General features: G+C 43.7%; 1 long non-coding RNA gene and 1 pseudogene across 1 annotated transcript; both read left to right on the top strand.

Moving 5' to 3' along the window:
- The first annotated feature begins 6644 nt into the window (after positions 1 to 6644).
- Positions 6645 to 9053, top strand: LOC120668528. The gene is made up of 2 exons (XR_005672471.1): positions 6645 to 7274; positions 7393 to 9053. It is a non-coding gene; the product is annotated as an uncharacterized LOC120668528 (long non-coding RNA).
- A 951-nt stretch (positions 9054 to 10004) lies between these two features.
- On the top strand, positions 10005 to 11125 carry LOC120669263 (annotated as a pseudogene).
- Positions 11126 to 12200: the final 1075 nt, after the last annotated feature.

The following is a 12200-nucleotide window of genomic DNA, read 5'->3' as shown; positions in this document are numbered from 1 at the left end:
TTTGGTCCTGTTCAATTGCCATTGGTTCCATCCAAATAGAGTTAGATACACATCAAGATATGGCTTGGTGGAGGTTGAACATGAGTCTGAGCCATTTGTGGTCGCTCAACAAGCAACACAAGTGTACTACATTCCATACCCATGCAAATCAGTGCGTGATCTTGCGAAAAGATGGGTGGTATAGGTAAACTGCCTGCCCCATCTGATCAAGATTATGAAGGTGCACCCGTGTCTGTTGAATTCTTTCAAGAGGATGGACTTGAAGGCAACTTTGTAATTGATCTGGGGGAAGGACTTGATGACATGTCTAACATTGAAAGAGATGCTGAGGAGATTGTTGATGATGATGACCTACAGTTGCTGAATAGCTCAGAAATACCTGCAGTAGCTCAAGAAGATTCTGTCATTGAAACAATAATAGAATATAGTGATGATGACTTAACTGTCGTCTCTGATGAGGATGACCCCCGTCTTGATGAGTATTTCTGAGTGTTGGTTATGTTATAGTATGGCCTTTGGTTATAGTGGGATTGAAGTTATCTTAGTGTCTTGTTCTTGATAAGAGTGGTCCATGAAATATTTTATTTATACTTTCAATCTCATATCATTGTGATTGGTGTTGTTAAATATATTTTATGACTATACTAACATTATGTCTCTTAAGTTGTGTTCAATTTCAGGTTCACGATGCATATTGCATTATCTTCTAGTAACCAGAACGGATCAGCTTCCAATGGCAGGACTAGGGGAGGTGGCAGGGGGGTTTCAAGTGGTAGGGTTGATGCTAGTGGCAGGGGGTCTAGTGTTAGTACAAGATCCAAAAAAAGCTGTCGCATTAGTATGTCCTCTCAGACAATAGATATCAACCAAGAGCAAGAGCAACAAAAACAAGACATCCCAGAACAGGACCCCAATAGGGTAGTGGAAGATGGCGAGGTGGGCGATGCTGAGATGGAGGATTCGGTAGATGTGGACTTGTACGAGAGAGGCCCTGCACTTATGCCTCCAGTGCCTCGTGAGGAGGACAAAGTTGTACTCACACTAGTAGGGGATAGGTAAGAAGGCACTAATTATTTGTTTTATTGTAGTTTTAAAGTAGTTGGTGGCTTCTGCTAATCTGATAATATGTTATTCTGAACCTATGACAGGTAGTGGCGTGAGAGCTTTGTTAGCAAGGACAAGGAGTCTAGATCCCCCAATGGAATAATAGGTTTACTGATTCGGAGAAATTATCCTGGGATAGTTACATATAAGGGCAGTAGGGTTGCTGCACATAAAGTTTGCCACTACAGTGTTGTGCCAGAACCTACACCAAACTCGACACAGCAACCCACTAGTGCTCTTCACAAGATAGAGACCAAATTTTGGGTAAGAAAGCAATTTAATTTTTCATCTATTTTGCACCCTCATATACTAATATGTGTATGAATGTTTCAGTATTATTTTAAATGGGCTGATGGCAAGGAAGTTAGGGCTAAAAGGGTAGTCCGGAATGTGATAAAGAATCTTCTCCCAAATGCCTTTTATGAAGCACGGCTTCAGTCCATCATTGCCTACCATAGGCATGTTCGCAAAGTTTACATCAGTAGAAGTGAGGCATGCAAGATGTACCCCCTAGTGCAGCAGTACATGCAGGTTAGCTGCAATTTTTTTGGTGCTTTGTGAAAATAGTTTTCCATACAACAATGCACACCATTATGGCATAATTTATTAAACTAGTTGATGAAATAGGGTCAATTATTTACTGTTCAAGAAAAAAATAGCACTGACTGCAAACTGAATAGACACTAGTATTAATTACTTTATTACCATGGATAAACTTAACATATGGTGATATTGTAGGCAATTCCTTATTGGTTTGCAACGTGCCCAAACGCATGGCGGATGCTCGCAGAGATGTGGAACACCCCTGAATGGATAGCTAAATCAAGAGCAGGCAGGGCACGGAAGGAGAAGAAACTTCGAATCCATCGCCAAGGCAGTGCTTCTGCTGCTAGGTACCAAAGAAATATGGTAAGCTTAGTTTGCAGAATCAGTTTGTACTAGGCCACAACATTGTTTCTTTAAATTACATGATTATTATGGATGCTCTTATACAGATATGGAATAGATTAACTTTCTAGTCTCCTATATACAAGCGAATAGTGTTATAGAACATGAAAAATATGACAATTGAGAAATATGTGACAATTACTTAGCTGATTGTGAACCTTAGCTTCATTTCCCTAGGATGATGTTGAGTGAATCCCAATTTACATTGTGCCTGGTTGCAGGAGAAGAAGTTGAAGAGGCAAGTTCCTGAAATTGAGGCCTACCTAATGGCAAGAACAGAAGAGGGGAAAGATTATACTGATATTGATGCTCATGATAATGTTGTAAGTTCTTGGACCATAAACTCAAGAGAAACTGATTTTGGGGCAAAATTAACTTTCTCATAGAAAACACTTGGCATCTATAGATGGCATATGCAGAAGCTTGTGAAGCATTGCATGGTCCGGACTTCGAATGGGACAAAGAACCCATTGATGGTGTAGCTGCATACAAGGCGGGGCATGGCAAGAAGCATGGTCGTTATCTAGTCGGAGATGGCACGATCAGCACACCAACAGAGCTACGTGAGGTGCGAGTATCCAGCACTGCAGGCGAGCCAACAGACCAACCACCACCACAACAACGACATCGACTTAATCCTGAAGAAGCGCAGCAGATTGAGCAGCACATGCATGAAGAGATGGAGCGATGGCGGCAGCAGGAGCATGAGGTGATGGAGTGGAAGCTGCAGCAGGAGTGCGAGGAGATGGAGCGGAAGCTGCAGCAGGAGCGTGAGGACATGGAGCGGAAGATGCAGCAGAAGCACGCTCAGATGGAACAAAAGCTACAACAGGAACGTGAGGCGTGGGAGTCTGAGATACAACCGGAGAGGGAGTACTATTAAACTGCCATATCTGTAAGTTTATATGCAACATCTTTCCCTTTTCTAGAAATGCATTAGAAATGTAACATAGCATGTATATGCAGGCCATTATAGAACGCCTACAGATGGACCTTCCTCCACCTCCACGCCCGCAGCCTGGACATGCAATATTTTCTCATCTGGTAAGCACTGAATAATATAGTTATATTATTGTACTTATTTAAGTTAGTGTTGCTCATGTTCACTACTTGTTCTCTTTCAGTCTACATGAAACTTAGGCCATGCCTCAAATGCTCCAAGTATGGTAGCAAGAGAGATTGGTTCATCAGATGCAATGGTTAGCATGGCAATTCTAGGATTTACCTCATAATTTTCTTTCTTGGCAGCAATGGTTTTGTTGAATAATGTCAGTATGTTCAACAAACCGTTTCTTTGTTTTGTATATTTGTATATATGAACCATCTATTCAAGTACTAGATATCCAGACTTAAGCCTATGCATGTACTGTTTCAGTGACCGCTGCCATTAAAGTAAAGTTGGATTTGATCATCTATTATTTCTGTGGATGCTCGATTATGTGCTTGTAGCGCTGGTGTGTATAAAAGTCAAAAATATGTAAGATTGAAGTGGTCTATTGAGTCATTGTGGTGATTCTTGGCTGTATAATAAAAAAACAGGGAAAGTAGGGCCATGTGTCAATAGTAAAAACATATGTAAATACAGTTTGTTGTGTGTTTATCTCAAACACACGGGAATTAAAAACTACATGTGTCATCAAACTATTTATCCATGCACATGTCTCTCCCATGTGTCACTCATTAAAAAACACATCGGAACTTTGCTACTGTTACTGTTACCTAACGGCGACTATGCATTGTTCCCTTGTGCTAGAATTCCCGTGTTGAATTGACACATGGTAGCTTATAGTAAGTTCCCATGTGTTCCTTTAAAACACTTGGAAATCAGAACACATGGTAAACTATAGTAGTTCCTATGTGTTCCTTTAAAACACTCGGGAATCATAACACACGAAAAAGTATAGTAGTTCCCATGTGCTTTCTGAAAACACTCGGGAAATCCAATGTTTTCCCTACTTTTCTCTCCCGAGTGACTAATCCCTAGTGTTGGCACTAGGGAAAGGAATTTCCCTGTGTTTCCAGCTCTTTCCCTTGTGTTCTTGGCACCAGGGAATGTAGTAGATTCTAGTAGTGTTTTGTCTTCACCTTTCGATTCAATGAATCTATACTATAAGGGTAAAGTCCGCTTTACACTTTTGAACTATCACAAAAGTCTGATTTTCAACCTTTAACTACAAAATTGGATAACAAAGATCATCCAATTATTGAAACCGGACAAATTTGGCCTTTAGATGGTTTTGAAGGTGGTTTTCTATTTTGTGAGAACTAAAATATTCAAATTAAAACTAAAAATTCATAAGTAATTTAATTTAAATAAAAAAAGTACAAAATGAGTATAAATTTTTTTCTAAATGTAATCTATCTATTGGTACGATACTTTTCAGTTATTCAGTTCCATTTTTTTCTCATAATATTTAGTTTCTTGTAATTATGTCTATTGTTTTTAAATAACTAAGATTCAAATAGAGCAATAATAAATAGGTTACATTTTTAGAAAAAGTTGGTACTAATTTCATATTTTTCTGATTCACAATGAATTAGTTTTGATTTTTTAAAGTTAATTATAATTCTTTATTTTTCTAAAAAAACATAAAACCACCTTGGAAACCACCCCAAGGGCCAAATTTGTCCGATTTCAATAGTTGGATATCCGGATTTGTAGTTGAAGGTTGAAAATCGGACTTCTGCGACAGTTCGAGGGTCTAATTTGGACTTCTCCCATACCATAAATAAATCTATACTATCTATTTTTTATAGTATAAAAGTTGAAGCATTCTAATACAATTGTCACCAACAATTAATCTACCCATCACCTCAGAAAACACTTCATGTTGGCCCACATGTAAGGCAAAAATGTTTGCTGACAGACTGAAAAAATTGAGTGATGAAGAATGATTTCACCAAAATAAAAAAGTTTTCTCTCCTTTGAAGAAAAAACATAAGGATATGTGGCTAGTGACTAGGATGATTCCTCGCGTCAAGTCCTTCAAATCGATGAGAGGTGGCAAGTGGTAAGCGACTAATTAAGCGAGACGTACGCTGCTAATGTTGCTGATGTTGCTCTTTTGTCTTCACCTTTCGATTCGATGAATCTATACTATAAGGGTCAAGTCTGCTTTACACTTTTGAACTATCACAAAAGTCTAATTTTCAACCTTTAACTACAAAATCGGACAACAAAGACCATCCAAATGTTGAAACCGGGCAAATTTGGCCCTTTAGGTGGTTTCGAAGATGATTTTCTATTTTGTGAGAATTAAAATATTCGAATGTAAACTAAAAATTTATAAGTAATTTATTTTAAATAAAAAAGTACAAAATGGGTATAATTTTTCCTAAAAATGTAACCTATCTATTGGTATGATGCTTTTCAGTTATTCAGTTCTATTTTTTATTTTCATAATATTTGGTTTCTTGTAATTATGTCTATTGTTTTTAAATAACTAAGATTCAAATAAAGCAATAATAAATAGGTTACATTTTTAGAAAAATTGGTACTAATTTCATATTTTTCTGACTCACAATGAATTGGTTTTGATTTCTAAAAGCTAATTAGAATTTTTTATTTTTATTTTTAAAAAACACAAAACCACCTTGGAAACCACCACAAGGGCCAAATTTGTCCGATTTTAATAGTTGGATGGTCTATGTTATTCGGTTTTGCAGTTGAAAGTTGAAAATTAGACTTCTGTGATAGTTTGAGAGTGTAATTTGGACTTCTCCCATACTATCTATCGATACTATAAAATAAAAGTTGAAACATTCTAAAACAATTGTCACCAACAATCCCATCACCTCAAAAAACAGTTCATGTTGGCCCACATGTAAAGCGAAAATATTTGACAGCGCCTGACATAGAAAAACCTGAGTGATGGAGAATGATTCCACCAAAACAAAAATGTTTTTCTCTCCTTTGAAGAAAAAACCATAAGGATATGTGGCTAGTGACTAGGATGATTCCTCGCGTCAAGTCCTTCAAATCGATGAGAGGTGGCAAGTGGTAAGCAACTAATTAAGCGAGATGAATGGTGCTAATGTTGCTGATGTTGCTCTTTTGTCTTCACTTTTGGATGAATCTATTATAAATAAATCTATACTATCTATCTATATCTATCTATACTATAAAAGTTAAAGCATTCTAATACAATTGTCACCAACAATTAATCTACTCACCACCTAACAAAACACTTCATGTTGACCCATATATAAGGCGAAAACGTTTGACAGCGCCTGGCAGACTAAAAAAACTGAGTGATGAAGAATGATTGCACCAAAACTAAAAAGTTTTTCTCACCTTGCCATTCTCTACCCGCCCTCCGTGCACCCGGCTGCCCATTGGTCGCGTCCCCTAATCCTCGCGGATATCAGTTTTGTTTGGAAGGCGAGCATCAAATCAGAAAATCAGAGGTACTGCTGCTTGGAAGGCGAGCACCACGCGCGATGGCTGCCCCTCGTTTCCCCTGAATCGCCGCGCCGCGCACGTTTGCCGGCGGCAGCTCCGACGGCCACGGCGGCTGCTGTTCGGAAGGTATAAACACTGATGAATTTCCTTAATTTTGCACGTTCTGATCACGTACCGATGGCCTCATGTACGTTTCCTTTTTTGCAACAATCCTGCACGTTTGCTTCTCCACCGCCGAGGAGGGTGCCGTAGATGCGGGACACGTTTGTTTTGCCGTTGCTGAGACGGGTGCCCTAGACGCGCAATTGGCTGGTCGCTGCGACCACGTCACGGCCAAACGCACCGACAAGTCCGGATGGCGGACGCCACGCTTGCAGTCGACCGCCGGACGCCCGACGCTGGACGAATATATCAAGAGTCATTTACGTGTATACCATTACAAAAGTTGCTGATTACTTATATACCACTAAAAAGTTTGGAGACACTAATATACCATCACATGAATTTTTTTTTACTTGTGTACCATTCCGTCCATCTACCGTTAGAATTTAACGGATTTGCAACCCTGACAGGTAGGACCCACCTAGGAAATTAACCATTGTGCCCTTGATTCCATTTGCCTCCCCCGTTCTCCACCGTGCACTCACCTCCCGTCGACACTACTGCCCCATCGACTGACCACCGTCGCCCTCCCTCCCCCCCTCCGCCCCTCTTCTGCGCGCGCCAGGCCAGCCCGCGCCTCCAGCAGCCGCATCCGAGCCCGGATCTGCAGAGCTGCCCGAACCCCCTACAAGACCACCCTGCCTACTTCTGTTGTCAAGTAAGCAGTAATCTGAATCGAAATATCCCCTTGCGTGCTCTGTTTTTCGATTCTTGCGCCATTTTCGGTTCCAGTTTCCATCGGCTTGCTCAACTGTGTTGTTGTTCTGATCCCGCAGGCAGTACTTCATGAACCCGGACGACATGGTGGCGAAGAAGACCGTGGTGCACAAGAGCAGCGCGCAGGGGACGCACTTCCGGCGTGCCGGCCCGCGGCGGCGCGTCAATTTCCAGCCGGGCGAGGTGATAGCAGCGGGCTCTGCCCGGGCCTCAACACGGTCATCCGCGAGCTCGTCTGCGGCCTCCATGACATGTATGGCATCACCAGTGTGCTGGGCATCGAGGGTGGGCAGGACACGAGCAAGATCGTGGACAGCATCCAGGACCGTCGCGTGCTGGGCATCGAGGGTTCTGTTAGAGTCATTCCGTCTAAAATGACACACAGGTAAAATAAAGTTCGCGTGATGGTACACACGTGCCTCTAAACTTTTTAGTGGTATACATATAACCAGCAACTTTCATAATAGTATACACATAAAAGACTCGTATATCAATCAATCTTGCTGTTTTTTTTTAGAGAAGTCAGTAAAGAGCAGAGTCAGTTCTCTTTAATTGGGACAGCACATGAAATATAATGCAGAATACATGAGATCAGGGTAGGCTAGAAACCAGTATAAATGAGAGTGCAGGACATAGTTCATGGATTGTAGTTTTGTATTAAACATCAAGACAATATAGATATGAACAATAATAGCTTAGCTTTGTAATTTAACCAAATGCGATTGCTTCTCCTATCATTATCCCTAAAGTGCAGAATGATATTTGTAATTCGGTTTAGCAATCACAATCCTAGTTTTAATAGCAGACACACAAAGAGCATCTAGGACCATACGGATAGAAAATCATTTCATTCATCAGCTGCAATGAGATGGAAAAAATGACAGTAACTAAATTAGCTGCCAGGCGGACGGGTTATGCTTCAGGACTAACCAAAGTGCTAGAACCCTTTAAAAATAATTGCAGTCACAAACCAAGTTGGTAACTCTGCCTGCAAACACCCTCATTCTGCATGTAATGTTATCGGGCAGTCCAATGAAGTGGAGACCGGCCACTCATTGTCACAGGTTCCTTCGTATGTTCTTCCCTTAGACATTTGTACGAACACATTGTATGAAGTGACCACGACACAACAAAGGGGAGTCCGTCCGGCCACTACGAGTCTACGATGCAGCATACCGCGTCGATTGGAGATGATCTCTCGCAGTTTGGGCGGGGATGGGAGATGAGATCGTGATGTCTCTTACTACCAATTGGGAAGAGGAGTTGCGGGCGGAAATGTCCGCAAGGGCAACTTGCGTGGGCACCCCGCGGCGGCGGGATGGCGCGCAGCTTGGAGCAGTGCGGGTCCGAGCGGGCGGCCGAGCCGATGCGCGAGGCGGCGTCGACGCAGGGCCGAGCAGGCTATGGAGTCAGGGAGCGAGGTGGCGGTGCGCGGATGAGGTGAGAGTTTTTGGATCGATGTCGGACGTGATGAGGGCCACGACCAACTCAGGAGATGGCAGGCGGGGTACCAGGAGATGGCAAGCGGGGTGAAAGTCAGATGCCATCTTTAATTTATTAGTTACGCAGAACTGATGGTGATATTGTATTTTTACCGCCTGCTTAAGACTGTGGTGAAGAATCTCTATATTAAATGTGACCGTCACTGATTCACTAGACAATTTCTGTTATTTGACATCCGCATGGTCGTGTGAACAAGAGCATTCATTGCCGACCCCCATTTGCAGACTATGGCCCTGTTTGTTTCCAACAGTTTTTTTAGTATCTGTCATATTAAAAAGAATCTTATCATTTAGAAATATCAAATAAAATTTATTTATAAAACTTTTTTGACAGATGGGTGCTAATTTGCGAGACGAATCTAATGAGTCTAATTAATCCATGATTTGCTACAGTAACCATCCGTTAATTATAGATTAATATACCTCGTTAGATTTGTCTCGCAATTTAGCCCCAGAGTTCTGCAGTTAGTTTTGTAATCAGATTTTATTTAATATTAATAAATATTAAAATTCTCTTGAATGAAACATAGTCTAAAGTTTAGCCTCTGAAACCAAACAACTCCTAATTAATTGCTAGTGGAGGAAAAGTGCATCTAAGACTTGACGAGAAACACATAGTTCACTCGACTCGGCTGTCAGTGGCTCGGCTTTGTTTGGCTTGTTGAAATATAATAATGAGCCATGTCTAAAATTTAACTCGGCATTATAACAAGTCAGTTCGAGCTGGCTCGCCACCAACTTGCGAATCAAAACGAGCCGAATCTGCAGCTCAATATCATAGCCCAAATAAGATTAGGCCCACTCAGCCCCGGGCCCTCGACGCCGCCGCGCGGCCGCTAGCCCAGCATCCATCCCGCCGGCACCGCACAACCGCCTGGACGCTCAGACCCCGCGGGGGCGCCGCACGGCCGCCTGTCCCCCACCAGGGCCGCACGAATCACACCTCCTCGCCCTGCCCTTTCTCGCGTGCAGCTCTCTTCCGCCGATTCGAATAGGGACCTCAGTTGCGCGCACCAGCGACCTCCGTGCCCGTGGCCACTATAAAACGCACACTGCCGCCACCGTCCACACGTGAGACCTAACCGACCCATGCCGGTGTGCCGCAGTCTCTTCTCATCGACCAGGTCCATCTAGCATCGCATCGCACCGCGCACCTCGCCGCCGGCGCCATGTCGGCGTTGGCGGGCGTGAGCGGCACCGCCATCGCGGTGCGCGACAGGCTCCGCGGCAAGATCGGCCTCACCAGGGTCAGGCGCTACAGGCGAGGGATGTTGCCCGAGTGGGCCAGCGACTCGGCGGGGACGACGAAAGCATCCCCCGCGCTGCGTTCGTGCTCGACGGCGAGTCCCCGCGCTGTCACTCCGCCGCCAGGGATGACCGCCGCTGCGTCCGCCTCCACGGAGAGGTCGTCGAGTCCGTGGCCGGGGAGGAGGTGGCGGTTGAGCTGCGGGAGGCCGAGGCCGAGACCGCGGCGGCGGAGGACGACGAGGCGCAGGAGGAGCGGAGGCGCCTGATCCGGGAGCGCTGGCTCCTGAAGGAGCGCGAGGAAGAGGAGCTCCTGCCGAAGGAGGACGAGGAGCTGCCGGCGGAGATGGCATCGGATTCAGAGTCCGAGCACGATGCTGACTCGGGAGGAGAGGAGACGTGTATTGCCGTGGTGAAGCCGGTGTTCGTGCCGAAACCGAGGCGGGACACGGTGATAGAGAGGGAGCGGATCGAGCTAGAGTGGCGACTTCTGGAGGAGCTTGTCAGGAGAAGGATGCAGGAGCGAAAGGTCGAGACCAGACGCATCGTACGTGGTGGAGGTGATCATTAAAGATGAGCACCTCGAGAAGACACAGAACGATGAGCCTGTTGCAGACATTGAGACTGACGACGATGATGCAGACGAGACAAAGGAGTACAAGGCGTGGAAGAACGGGGAAATTGGGAGGATTAGAAGGAACAGGGAGGCCAGGCTGAGAAAGGGGGAGGGTGAGAAGGTGAGGAACGTGACAGGGGAGAAGCTTATGGAATGTGAGACTAGCAATCCAAAGCCGGCGCCGCTTGCAAAGCGCAAGAAGATGATGGAGTTCATGCAGAGGTACCATCACAGGGGAGCTTTCTTCCAGGTCGACTAGGAGAAGGCTGATGATGGGAGCCAAATGAGGACAGAATGGACGGGTCCATCGTGCCCAAGGTTATGCAAGTGAAGAAGTTTGGGCGCAGTGGGAGAGTGAAGTGAACACGTCTTGCGAATGAGGACACAACAGTTTTGGAACAATACATATGTACTCTGAGGCTACTATGATTCGTTAACCATATCATGTTGTTTAGATTTAGGATCTTATTAACATGTTGACAGCCCATCCAATCTCTGCCCTTGCTCTTTTTTATTTCATTTATACTGTTCTGCCAGTATTGTTTATCATATTAAGGTCATTATAGCATTTCTCGAAACGACATGAGATTTTGAATCCTTTTGGCCCCTAGCTTTGCATACACTTCCGTAATTTTGTATTTCTGATTTCATTTCAGTTAATTTGCACTGGAATTTTTCCTTACAGTTAATTTTTTAACCACATACAGGTCGCTATGGCTAGACTGTGATCATGAATTGCCCAAGTGAGGGAATCAAGAAGATTAAGGATTGGGAAACAAAATTGATCAGCTGCATGATCCATAATTATAAGAAGGTAAGACAAAGACGGGTACACTACGTGAAATACGGATAATGGTAACGGACAAAGACTGACATTGGTAATGGGCATAGACATCGGTACCCTTTATGGGTAACTAATGACCTTTCATTAGCAACGGGTAAAAGCCCGTTACAAATTGCAAAAAATAGTAACGGGCATAGACATCGTTATCCTTTATGGGTAACTAATTACCTTTCATCAGTAACAGGTAAAAGCTCGTTACAAATTTCAAAAAATAGTAACGGGTGGTACAGAACGTCTGTTACTAAAGACAGTTACCAATCACCCCTAGCACCTGCTACGGCTGGGCCCACAATAAGTAATGGTAATGGGCTTCACTAGACATCCGTTACCTTTTACAATTTATCACAGGACAGCCTCCATAACGGACTGTTACTGATAAACGATGCCAATGAACCGAAGCGGCTGGTCCTCTGGCCCTGCTGTCAGTGTTGGTAACGGCTCTCATTTAATGCCTGTCACCTTTAAGGTTTAGCAGTAACGGTCGTCAGTGACAACTCGTTACTGTTAAAAGTTACCAATGAACCCTGGTGGCTCGTTCGCAGGGCCCACTATCAGAATTGGTAACGACCTTTCTTTTGCGCTCGTTACCAATTAGTTAACGAAGGTAATAGTTTTCATTTGTTTAGCACTTGTAGTCCGTTACCATTGAAGTTTGTAAGG

The sequence above is a fragment of the Panicum virgatum genome, chromosome 4N (genome assembly GCF_016808335.1).
Source record: "Panicum virgatum strain AP13 chromosome 4N, P.virgatum_v5, whole genome shotgun sequence".
NCBI classification, from domain to species: Eukaryota; Viridiplantae; Streptophyta; class Magnoliopsida; order Poales; family Poaceae; genus Panicum; species Panicum virgatum.
Note: the sequence above shows the minus strand (reverse complement) of the source record. Positions and strands in the feature narration are given on the sequence as shown.